This window comes from Schistocerca nitens, chromosome 3 (assembly GCF_023898315.1).
Source record: "Schistocerca nitens isolate TAMUIC-IGC-003100 chromosome 3, iqSchNite1.1, whole genome shotgun sequence".
Classification (NCBI taxonomy): domain Eukaryota; kingdom Metazoa; phylum Arthropoda; class Insecta; order Orthoptera; family Acrididae; genus Schistocerca; species Schistocerca nitens.
This window is the reverse complement of record NC_064616.1, coordinates 571,692,065-571,705,060: the sequence shown is the minus strand read 5'-3', so window position 1 is coordinate 571,705,060 and position 12,996 is coordinate 571,692,065. Positions and strand designations below refer to the sequence as shown.

General features: G+C 42.1%; 1 protein-coding gene across 2 annotated transcripts in view; it reads right to left on the bottom strand.

Moving 5' to 3' along the window:
• Positions 1–1,584: 1,584 nt before the first annotated feature.
• LOC126248481 (aspartate--tRNA ligase, cytoplasmic) overlaps positions 1,585–12,996 on the bottom strand; it is a 105,683-nt gene continuing 94,271 nt past the window's right edge. For both annotated transcript variants that reach the window (XR_007545492.1, XM_049949499.1), the window contains one exon: positions 1,585–1,817. The gene's annotated coding sequence lies outside the window, so the exon portion shown is untranslated. The remainder of the gene's footprint in view (positions 1,818–12,996) is intronic.

Sequence of the window (12,996 nt, the reverse complement as noted above, 5' to 3'; positions counted from 1 at the left end):
ATGACTATGGAGATTTGCTCCTCAATTTGGTCCTACGGAACTAGACATATAGATAAATAAATAAATAAATAAATAAATAAATAAAAAGAATGATCCCACAGCAGTACTGAAGCGTATGCACCGCCCATGTTTAGAAGGCATGAAGCTTCTCATCACCATAGAAAATTACATGCATTAAGTCCCCACATAGCAGGTCTTGATTTGGGAGTATTCAGTGAATTCAGTGAGAGCTGCTTCAGTAAGTGTTACTACGAATATGCTGTACCCAACTCATTTCTCAGCTGTATCCGTTCTTCCAGGAGTCCTTGTCCCACAAGGTATGCAAGACAATTTATATTAAGTATGGAAGGTAGGAGATAAGGTACTGGTAGAAGTAAAGCTGTGAGGGCATGTCAAGAGTCATGCTTAGAAAGTTCAATCGCAAAATCACTTGCCCGTGAAAGGTTAAGGCCTCAGATTTGAGTCCCAGTCTGGCACACAGTTTTATTCTGGCAGGAAGTTCCAGCACAGTATTTTAGAACTCACTATTTTCGGGTGTTTAACAGGTTATCATACTTACATCAATATATTTATAGGATTTAAAAAGAAAAGATTTCAGATTTAAATTGTAATAGATACACCAATTTGTAAATGAAATTCAGATCCTCATAGAGTTCACAGTTCCAGTTCACATGGTGGCCCAGGAGCAGTGGAGTAAACAGGAGCACAGGTGGAAAAGTAGCAAACATACAGGCAGTCTTGCAGCTAGGCCACAGCATATGTAATCAAACTCCACAGGCTGAACAAGTGTTACTTGCACCTGAAGGGGCAGCATTGGAACAGCCTGTCTTAGAGAATGCACACTATATATGTTCAAACAATGTCATCTGTAACATGTTAAATTCAGGGAAACTGTTGACAGTAAACATTGTGTCCTCAGAAGGAAGTGGGACTGTATTCCTGAACTATAAAAACTCAGTGCAGATAGTGAGCCCATTTCTTAACATAAATCGCAGACTTTACTGCAATTTTATGTGTGATACACGTTTGTATCTTCATTATTGGTTTGTAGTGTTATATTTCATAATCCATATTTTACATATATGTTTATCAGAGTAAAAACATAATTAATTAATTACATATTTTGTTATATAATAGTTTAAACTGTGAAGTTTCTCTTTGACAGCAAATAAAATAAAGGTGCCCTCAGAAGACTAAGTGGTAACTCAAGTTTTTTCAACAAATAATTGTGTGCATTTTGAAGTGAAAAAGTATATTTCATACAATATATTTATAACTCGGTTATGCAACAAAATGTAAACCGACGGGAATTTAATAACAGGTGTGTGTGTGTGTGTGTGTGTGTGTGTGTGTGTGTGTGTGTGTGTGTGAGAGAGAGAGAGAGAGAGAGAGAGAGAGAGAGAGATAGTGTGTAACTTTGGAGTGGCAAACTCCTACTATGCTTTTTTTCACATTTTCCCATCTGTCTGATACCAAACAGAAGAGTAACTTCCTATAGAAACATTCAGCAAGGATAGGTCTTCTAGTCATCAAAATATAAAGAATATGTAAGTACTCACTTATTTTTTAATAAATAAACACAAATTTTTCAAAAATAATTTTATTTTAAAATCATTTCACACTTGGCATATTAATGAACTTTATGTGCAAGACTGCTTAAAAAAAAGGCACATAAGAAATTTAAACCACAGCAGTACGAGTATTTATGTTAACAACACTACACTGGAACCCGTTTCAGTCCAAAATTTTAAAATCGCAGCCACACAAAATTAAAATTTCTCTCAATTCTGATTAATAATAACAGCAATACCATACACCTGCAAAAAAAAAAAAGAGAAATTTAATAAATCACCTGCTAATTTTAAATTTTCGAGATTCAGTTTACAGTATGAGAGAGAGATACCAAATGATCATGAATTATTGGATGATTCTTATAAGCACTGAAAATAAATTTCTAAATTGGTATCTTCTCAAAGAGAGAAGTTCTTGGAACTACTGTGAAATTATCAAATTATCTACAGTCATTCCTTATAAATATTATTATGAAATTACTGATAACCATGCATAAAAATATTCATATGTAAAAAAGTATCATTCAACTTATATAGCAAGATTATATACAGCTTATTCAATAGTTCAGTTTTATTCAAATTTCATATCAACATTCATTTTGAAAACAAGAAGATGTACACTCTAGACTACTGTTAAAGCAACATCTAAAGTAGGCAGACAGTTCCAGCTTGCATGCCTGCCAGCAGGCAGACTGGCACCCACAGGCAGGTGTGGGTAGGGATGGACAAAACACCTGACTTGTGAGCAGTAGGGCTGTCAGGCCATTGCATGTACGACAGTTCTGCACAGCCAAATGCACACGGGCAACGTTGGCCAAGTGGCTGTGTAATAAGTATGTAATAGAGCTGTCTTGTGGGTACCCTATACTAGCTGTGCGTGCCTGCCTGCAAGTGAGCTGAAGAGCACCTGGTACTGAACCCACACTATGGGCAGTGTTGACACAGCCTAATTTAAATAATCATCACAACAACAGAAATGACAATTTCTGATGTCTTCAATTACTGAATATGGAAAAAATAGTGTATTGAAGAAAATATGATGTTCACGTTTACAATTATTTATGAATGATGTGTTCTGTTATGACATCTGTCACACGAACAATAAAAATCAGTTGGAGTCTGAACAACACCCATAGTCAACCACTCCACAGAATCCTCAATTTACTTTCACTGTTGAACAAAATAATCTTCAGCATAGACTGAAATATATAGTTTCATGTTTGTATCGATGAACAAATTATAGTCATTCTCTGGTGAAAGTGTTATTATGGTGCATGCTGATAATCTCCCGCAGTTTCACCAATTGTAGTAGAGGGTTTTTTTGGGCGCACGGCAGCAAGGTCTACAGCACCCGCTCAGTAACAGATTGAGACGGATGTCAAGAAAATATTCAGAACACTAAGATAAAACAGAAGGTAAAACACAGGTAACAAGGTTTGAAAAATATGCGCCTACCCACACCGAAGCGTGGGACGAAGCATGTTGTCAGCAGTAAAACATGGACAACACAGGAAGAAAGTGGTAGAGGGAGCTAAAACAATATAGCAGATGGAAGTGGCTGGCTGACCGCAAGGAAAAAAGGGAGGAGCCAGACATTCTTCAATACACTAAAACCTCCAGCCTAAAAGTTTAGGCCAGAGTCCAGACACATCACAAAACTTTAAAACCCTAGACACACACGTCTCATCGTTAGCTAAACCACAAGGCAGAACCCCATCAACTTGTGCTTCTGCCCTTGGATCACGGTATAAAATGCAGTCTGTTAAAAATGTGCCGGACAGAGATGTGCACACCACAAGCATCACAAAACGGGGGAACCTCTCGCCGTAATAGAAAGCTGTGTGTGAGAGGACAGTGCCCGATCCGAAGACGTGCGAGGGTCACTTCTTCTCACCTGAGCAACCGGCAGGAGGAACGCCACAGCTGAGTTGTTGACTTCACCAACCGCAGTTTATTGGCCGTCACCGCCAGCCACTCTTCCTCCCACAACTCCATGCAGTTCTTGTGGAGTGCAGAAATGACAGACTGCAAGGGAATAGGACACTGGACCACATCCTGCTCTCTGCAGGCCTCCTTGGCAGCCCGATCAGCCTGTTCATTGCCCCACATTCCTACATGACCAGGCACCCAGCAGGAGGACACCTTACCCCACCGTTGGAGCAGGTAGAGTTGGTCATATATCAGCTGGACCATCGCCTCAGTTGGGTACAGATTCTGCAGTGATTGTAAGGCTGTAAGAGAATCAGAGCGGAGGAGAAATCGATTGCCCCGAACACGATTCATCAGCTCCAGTGCCTTCAGGATCGTGTGGAGCTCCGCTGCGAATACGGTATATTCAACAGGGAGGCGAATCCGGGTAACATGATCAGGGAACACTACAGAACAGCCAAGGAAATTCTCCTGTTTGGAGCCATCAGTGTAAACGATGGTAAAACTGTGATGCACATCTAAAATGTTCAAAAACAGATTGGAATGTAAAACCTGGTGTACTATCTTTCTTAAAATTAGTCAAATCTGAAATGAGTCTGGGTCTCCGGAGGAGCCAAGGTGGAAATTTGTTCCAACCGCGACATAAAACATGAAGACCAGCCATATCCATCGCATAGAGGCAATCCTGTGCGCGAATCCCATAGGGCCGCATCGCATGTTGCCGGTTATGAAATAGCCGTGCCAGAGGAAGCTGAGCAATGGTATGGTATGCAAGTGTGTATGGTGTGGACAAAGTTTTATATGCCTGGTGCACCGTAAGTAGCTGTCGCCACATATGAAGTGGCGTTTCACCAGCCTCTTCACAGAGGCTTGGTATGGGGCTAGTTCTGAATGCCCCAATGGCCAACCAAAGCCCTTCATGGTGCACAACGCCCAACATCTTTAAGTAAGAAGGCCTCGCAGACCCATACACCGTGCACCCTTAATTGAGCCGAGATCGCACAAATGGCCTGTAAAACTGGAGCAGACAAGTCCTGTCGGCTTCCCATGTACTGTGGCTAAGACATTTTAAAATACTCAAAGCCTTAAGTGACTGTTGTTTCAGGTCTTTAAGATGAGGTAACCACGTAAGCTTCGAGTCAAAAATGAGCCCCAGAAATCTCACTGTGTCTTCAAAAGTAAGGATAGTGTCCCTCATCCACAACTCGGGAAAGGTTAAAAATCGAACGAGAATGGTGAAAAAGAACACATACAGACTTCTCAGTGGAAAACTTAAAACCGCTCTTCTGCGCCCCAAACGTCTAAGAGTAAGTTGCAACTGACGCGTTGTCATTGCAAGGCTTGAAGAAGAGCAAAACAAAGAGAAATCATCCACAAACCAGGAACACTGGACAGGAATTTTCACTATGGAGGTAATGCTATTAATAGCGATGGCAAAGACAGTGACACTTAAAACACTTCTCCTGCCCAAAGCGGTCAGACCGGGCATCACCAATTCGGTATCTAAAATATCGTGGCAAGAGGAAAGACTGAATAAAAAGACAACCACGAAAACCCCATTTGTGAAGCTGCTCCAGGTTGGGACGCCTCCAAGTGGTATTTTAGGCCTTCTTGATGTCAAAAAATACACCTAGAAGGTGGTGACGGCATAGGAAAGCTTGTTGGATAGCCACCTCCAGGAGGGCAAGGTTATCGAAGGTGGAACGAAACCTCCTGAACCCACACTGAGAGCAACTAAGGAGTTGCCGGGATTCTAACATCCATACAAGGCGGCGGTTGACCATCCGCTCCAAGGTCTTTCCCATGCAATTAGTGAGGGCAACACTACAGTAGCTACTCGGGCTCATGCGGTCTTTCCCAGGTTTTTAAGAAGGAATTAAAACTGCCTCACACCACGAGTCAGGAAAGTGACCTGACGCCCAAATGGCAAATAAAAGTGCGAGGAGGATTTCTTTGTTGCGCCTTGTGAGGTGCCATAGCATACTGTAATGAATCCTGTCGTGACCAGGGGGTGTGTCACGAGCTGCAGACAATGCAGAATCCAGCTCCCACATAGAAAATGGGCAGTTGTAAACTTCATGAGAGGTGGACTGGAAGTCCAGACTACACCTCTCAGCAACCGCTCTATGGCGCTGGAAACCCAGATCCTGACTGGTTGTTGCAGTAACTGTGGCAAAATACGCTGCCATAGTCTGGGCTATGTCTCGCGGATCCGTGTGGAGAGTGCCGTTATTCATTACAGAAGCCATGGGGCACCTCCCTCCTCTCCCAGAAATTCTCCTGATGGTCTCCCACACAACGGAACTTTTGGTGGAACGATTAATGGTGTTCAGGAACTGTTGCCACGACCTCTTCTTGCTCTCACGAATAATGCGGCGACATTTTGCCCTCGCCACCCGAAAGGCTGCAAGATTCTCAGCAGTCGGCCGACACTGGAACCGATGCGGAGCCGCACGCCTGGTCCTGATTGCAGAGTGGCATTTAGCACTCCACCAAGGGACAGGTTGCCTCTTCCAGTAGCCAGTGGACTGTGGAATGGATGCTGCAGCGGCGTGGTGGACCGTTTTGGTAATATGATCCACCCACGCCTCAACATTCGCACAGTGTTCGAAGTGGGCCAACTGGCTATAAAGTGTCCAGTCGGCTCCACTGAGCACCCATCTTGGTGGTCTCCTTTCGGGGCCCATGCCATCTGGCAAGTGAATCCAGATTGAGAAGTGATAACTGCCGTGCAAGTCAGCAACCACTTCCCTCTGAGCAATGGCGGCAAGAGCTGGAGAACAAAGTGAGAGACCAATGGCAGAGAATGACCCAGTCGATGTGCAGGAGTGAGTGCTCTGTCCTCCATTGAGCAAGTAGGCACAGGATGACAGGAGAAGCCTTTCAATTGCTCTGCTCCTGGGACAGGTAATTGCAGAGCCCCAAAGCACATTGTGGGCATTAAAATCACCACAAATAATGAATGGTTGGGGGGGAGCTGTGTAAGAAGATCGGTGAGGGCTGTTTCATCAAGTGCATCATGTGGGTCAAGTAAAGCGAACAAACAGTCAATGGATGACGCACGCGCACGGACACAGCGACGGCCTGTAAAGTCGTCATAAGCAAGAGAGGAGAGGAGTGGTAGTCCGTCCTGACGAAAATACCTATGCCTCTTCTAGCTCTCTCTCCACGCAGGTCGTCCTTTTTGTGGAGTGTTTAGCCTCGTAGCTCAGGGGAGTATCATGGATGGAAATGAGTCTCCTGGAGACACAGACATAGTGGTCTACCCTTAGAGAGTAGACGAAGTTCCTCCACATGTGTCCTGAACCCCTACAAGTTCCACTGAAGTATGGGAGCCATCTATGACGGGGGTAGCACCTTCATCCTGTCTCTCCGATGGGGTAGGGACACTGCAGCAGGTGGAGGGGCAAGCGTGGGGTGACTGGTTGTTTTTTTGGGGAAGGAGACCAGACAGCGAGGTCATCGGTCTCATCGTATTAGGGAAGGATGGGGAAGGAAGTCGGCCGTGCCCTTTGAAAGGAACCATCCCGGCATTTGCCTGGAGCGATTTAGGGAAATCACGGAAAACCTAAATCAGGATGGGCGCACACGGGATTGAACCGTCGTCCTCCCGAATGCGAGTCCAGTGTCTAACCACTGCACCACCTCGCTCGGTAGGCATGGGGTGAGATGATTGCCCAACACATACGTCATACTCCATGAGCTCTGGGGAAGAGTTAGCCTCATGTAAAACGACATCTGCATGGTAAGACGGTTTACCACGGGATTTTACCCGCTGTTGCTGCTGTATAGCAGATTTCTGCAGTTTGGTGGGCTTTAGGGTAGCGGATGTGGGAGTGATGATGGCCATACCGGGCTTTGGAACATCCTCAGCTGTTGGAGGCGCCAGGGGCTGGCCCAAGTTTTCCACTCTACCTTTGTCTGCCGTCCGAGGAAGGGCTACAGGCTCTGAAACACTGGCTGCGTTGCATGTGCACTGACAGCTGCAGGTGTTGGTGCCAACACTCACCACCTCTGTCTGCATAGAGTCATCGGCTTTTGGAGTAGGCTTCTGAACCATGGATGCAAAAGATGTAGCAAATGTGGGAGGTTGCATCAACTTTTAGATCTTTTTGGCCTCACTGTAGGGGATAGGGTTGGTTGTTTTTATTTCCTGGACTTTGCGTTCCTCTAAAAATATTCGGCAGTCCCTACTCCATACAGGGTGGTTTCCAGTGCAATTGATACATTTGGCTTGAGATGAGCAACTAACTCCTTCATGAGCAGCCTTACCACAGTTGCCACAAGTCACTTCGCCTTTACACCCTAAGGTGGTATGCCCAAAACGCTGGCATTTAAAACAGCGCATTGGGGTCGGGAAATAAGGTCTCAGACTAAGGCGAAGGAAACCAGCTGTAACATCTTCAGGAAGTTTCGTGCTAGTAAAGGTCAGAATGAAGGAGTCGGATTTGAGAAGACTGCCATCAACCCTCCTCATGATATACTGTACATCAACGATACCTTCCACTGCCCACTCACATTGCAGTTCTTCCTTGGGAATGTCGACTAGATCCCGGCATGTCACAACACCTTTGGTATAATTCAAGGTGCTGTGCAGTTCAGTGTCTATGGCATACTCCCCAGGGCATTTAGAAGCTGGAGGTTAGTTGCTTGCTGGGAATTGGAAGTTTCCACTAGCATGGTCCCATGTAGCAAACGCTACACTGATTTTAAGGAGCCACAGATGCCCTCCAAACCATTTGTATATAGAAGGGCGAAATGTTCTCAAAACTACCCTCCTTCCATTTCACAATGAGAAAAAACACGTTCTGATTACCAGAATGCATTCTGTTACTAAAGACTTTACTTGTTAAAGATGTGCCAGAGTCAGGGGGGCTGACAGCACGGGCCCTCTTGAGAGACTGGGTGTTAGAACCTTCCAGTGGCCCATCCTTTCCGCTGGGAGGAGGAAAAGAGGATTTCGAAGGATCCATCTCGGTCCCACGAGCAGCTAGGGAACTAGAAGTCCACCTGGACAGAGCCCCGCATGCCTAGGTAAGCCTTATACAACTGAGGTGCGGCAGGTTCCCCAGAGGTTGCCCACTAACATCTGTTCCACCTCAACAGCCATGCATCTCATCAGCGTGCAGCACACCTTGAGATTGAGGGGTTGTTTATAGAGGTTTATTCCATCCTCGCGACCCAGGCGGTCAAGCCAAGATCCCCATTCCCTGAGACACACAACGTTCCACCGCTGCGCTCACGGTGGTCGCTAAAGTATGCTCAGAGCTTATGGTAACAGGGGACTGGCGGCGCTTACCAGTCCTCAAGCTCAGGAACCCCAGGGTCGCCAAGCCCGTACCCAGCAAATGAATGCTGAGCCCCTGGGGACAGCTTCACCAATTGAAAAGTCCTAGTTCAAATTAATATTTCAGTCATTCAGTACACAACACAGCTTTTCCAGCCAACTAATGACAACGACCTTTTACATACAACAGACACACAGTTATACCTGCAATCTGAACTTGCATTAGTAAAAACAAGACAGTGTGGCTACAACAAGTTAGGTTGCATAGTAATTCAGGAACTTGTTGATTTGTATTCAGATGGAACAAAGTTAAAATCTCTGCCTATGCATCCTAATTAATGTTCCCCTAAATCACTTTAGGCAAATTCTTGGATAGTTGCATTAACATGGCCAGAGCCAATTTCTTCCTCCATTCAACTATCTGGAAGATGAGGGGAAAAAAGCCGTATCTTCATAATCACACTGATCAGTGGGGCAACCTTTGATTATTCCTGGATAGCAGAGTTAATCAATCCTGGTATGACACCTTCAATCACCAATGCACCTACTTGCCTTGGAAGTTAATGCAGTAATTTTCTTCTAAATAGGTAGATCATGTTTTAACTTTACAACACAAAAACTGATGCAGGGGAAAACAAATCCCCTCCAATGCTCTTTTAACATTTGATACAACTGATTTTTAAGTAATGATTGTCCAGTAATTATTTGCATGTTCACTGAATAATACACACGTGTTTATTGCTAAACCGCTTTGTCACCACTATGTGCAAATGAAGAGATATTAGAATGGTGTGTCATATGTTTACTCCTTTTTTGAAAGGAACATTTGACTTCTTTATCAGGGTTAAAATCTGTCTCTGGTACAATCAACCTTATTTAACAATCAACAGATGTGATGTCACATTTATGATGCATTGATACAGTACCTTCATCAATGTGTACTAAAACAGTGTTCTTGTAAATAGGAATTTTGTATCTGTGTTAACCACCACTAATAAAGTTCTTTGAAATAAACTCTCTCTTAGTGGCTTTAGGGCAGTTGGTACAAGTTTTCATTTTACTGTAGTTTACTCAAATTTCAAACTGACTTGCAGTTACTGTCAACTGTTCATGATTCTACTTCCCATTTGCCTTTTACTTTTATAACTTGTAACTATGCTGTTTCACAATATGATAATTGTTTCATATTGCAAGCACGATGATGATGATCATCATCATCATCATCATCATGTTAATGAAGAAAGTGCTGATACAATAATATCAGTGACTACAGCGATACATGTCTGTTGTTTTGAAAATTCACCAAAAGGGGAAATAAAACATGAACTTACATTCTTCAATAATTCTGGTTGAGTAGGAATTCCTCTGTAATGATTCTTCTATCTTTATCATGTTCCAAAAAGTTCCCGTCTTTGCATCCTCTAGTAAAATCAAATGAATCATACCCGAAATTTCAGAGAGTGTGTTTGTGATATAATAGAGTATTACAGCATGGAAATCAGATTTCAGGAGATTTAACTGAAGCTTTGACTAGTTTAATGAAATTCCTTTTCAATTATATAAAAATTTTCAGCATTCATTTCTCATGTATGTTGCCTCTGCTTTCATAGAAGTCTGAACAGAATTACATAGTATATAGTATTTGTCTTTCTGATCATTACTAGCATTCAACAATTCAAAAGCTACAGTAGCAAACAGTCAGAACACAAATATATTTATCTTCAGTGTCACCTGGGTTATAACACAACAGAACTAAATAACTGGTTGTGTAAGGATATAGAGAACCAAACTTGTCACAACTCATACTGACCAAAATTTAATTGGGAAGAGCCTGTTAATAAGGTATGCAAAAACATACCACAGGTCTCTTATCTAGAGACGAAACAAAGATATGAATAGCAGTGATTATGTGATACATTTTGGGCTCTTCCAGTCACATATTTCGTATGGCTGACTGACGTGGGGACACTCTTCTCATATCATTAACATTTACAAAATAAAAATAAAAAGATTGTTCGTATGTGTAGGGCTGGCTCTATGGAATACTGCTGTCCTATTTTTTCCTGGCTCAGGGTACTAACAACTGTGAACTTTAATATTTATGCCTCTGTTTTCTATATCAATAATATCTGAAAATATATTGCCATAAATAAATTCATCACAAAAATAGCAGAAGTAAGGAAAATTTTAACATACCAAGGGCACAGGCTACCAAAAGCTAGAAATCCTCAGATTGTTCCATATATTATCACTCTCTGCTTGGTCAGTATCACTGGAAAACTTAATAAGCTTCTGACAAACAACCAACTGTGCAGTATGAATGAGTTCTCTGACATGCACATTACTGATTTTAATTTTCTGAATAACATCTGTACTTGCTGAATCATCTGTATTGTATTTATGTATTTGCAAAGAAGCCTATTTCATGTAAATAGTCAATTGCAAATAAAGAGTCTTGATTGCAAACACAGATTGTAATGTACACTACACAATGAACAAAATACTTAATATCAAGTGAACTGTGTGAAAATTAGCTTGAAAACCCCTTGGAAAAGTTTCTGTGTTCAACGTTCATTCTTTTTAACCATACTTATTTAGCTACAATTTGTTTCACTGCCAAATTTTTAGTCGTGTGGTGGAGTAGTTTCACGCAGATGCCCACACGACAATGCAGCACCATCGAAATTTAAGAAATCCAACAAAAGAACAAATGTAATCGATATTTTATCTCAATCAAGAAAAAATGTATTAAACTAATGTTCAGCACTGCTAAAATGCAGAAGCACGCAGTGATTGCTGACAGCAGGGCACCAGAACTTAAAGTCAGAGTTTTGCTCCAGATAAATCAACAGTATTTTGTGAGACTGGGAATATAGTATTTTAAAATATGTGCATAGTGAAACATGCAAGAGAAACATAATGAAGCTTGTCAATGTGCCACAAAAGTGGCAACCTCCTATTAGCAGCACCTTTGAAATGACTTTGAAGAACAAAAGTGATATTCAATATCTACTTCAAAGGGCTGTGGAAAACTTTGTGAAGGCAAATATTCTGCTCCACAAACAGGAAAAATGAGAATTTTCTGCAATGGATGAACAAATTCATTCAATGTGAGCTGTGATTACAAGATAGTAAAAAAACATGAAAGTCAAATTATATTTTCCAAGCGGAAGTTTTATTTTTAACAGAGTAATGATCAAATAATAAGCAGAGTGGTAATAGTTTGTTTTAAGATGCAGGTAATATCCCTTGTTTGAGAATGAGGGAGATTATTGTGTCTTTACTACAGCACAAAGATTATGTGATGGAGGAGCTGTCTGGTAAGGATGTGGTAATATAAGCCAATCAGAAAAGTGACAGAACTGATCATCATGTTTTTGCTGTGCTATTGAAGATTGCTGAAACAAAGGTCAAAAAAATTTTATAGTTGGTGTACACATTCTGGACACCACTAATCCAAGTGTGCTGGTGTAATATAGGTTACTCTATAACAATACAACACTTGATACAACAATGAAAAGGCAATAATAAGTGATACTGCACATGAACAACTACACCAACTCTTTAAAAGCAGTTGGGGACACTTACGCAGTTTTCAATGCTGGGCGCAAAAGCTGAATCTATATACAAATGTGGTTTCAAAAGAACTGTTGAAGCTCTATACAGAATGCAATTTTTGTAATTTAAAGAATTCCTTCCTGAACACCAGAAATGAGAGTTCTCTGTATTTGGAGTTTCTAAAGCAGAATAGTTTGGGGTAATCTAAAAATGCTCACACAGTGTGAAGCCATTGGGTTTCTGTGAAAACTCATTCAATGTAGCTTTATGGGGAGTGTCCAAAAAGTAAAGCAATTATATTTGTAAAAACCAAGATATTGTTAGGAAAATTTAAAATTATTTCAGGCACACCAGTTTCATTATCTCCACATTCTCCTGAGCAATCTTGCCATGCAGTGTACGCATCCACATTGTCGTAGATATCCAGTCCCCTTGTTGGTCATAAAAGATGATTGCTTTCAAACCGGTCTTGATTTTGAGGAACAGGAAAAATTCTGCCAGAGCTAGGCAAGGACTTTCGGGGGGATGGGATAGTATTGCCAATTTGAGCTTAACCGGGAACTTCCAGACATGTAGAGGGGTGGGGCTGGGGGTATTGTAGTGGTGCAACTGTCAGGTATTGGCATTTTCTTTCTGTGTTTGGAAGACCTT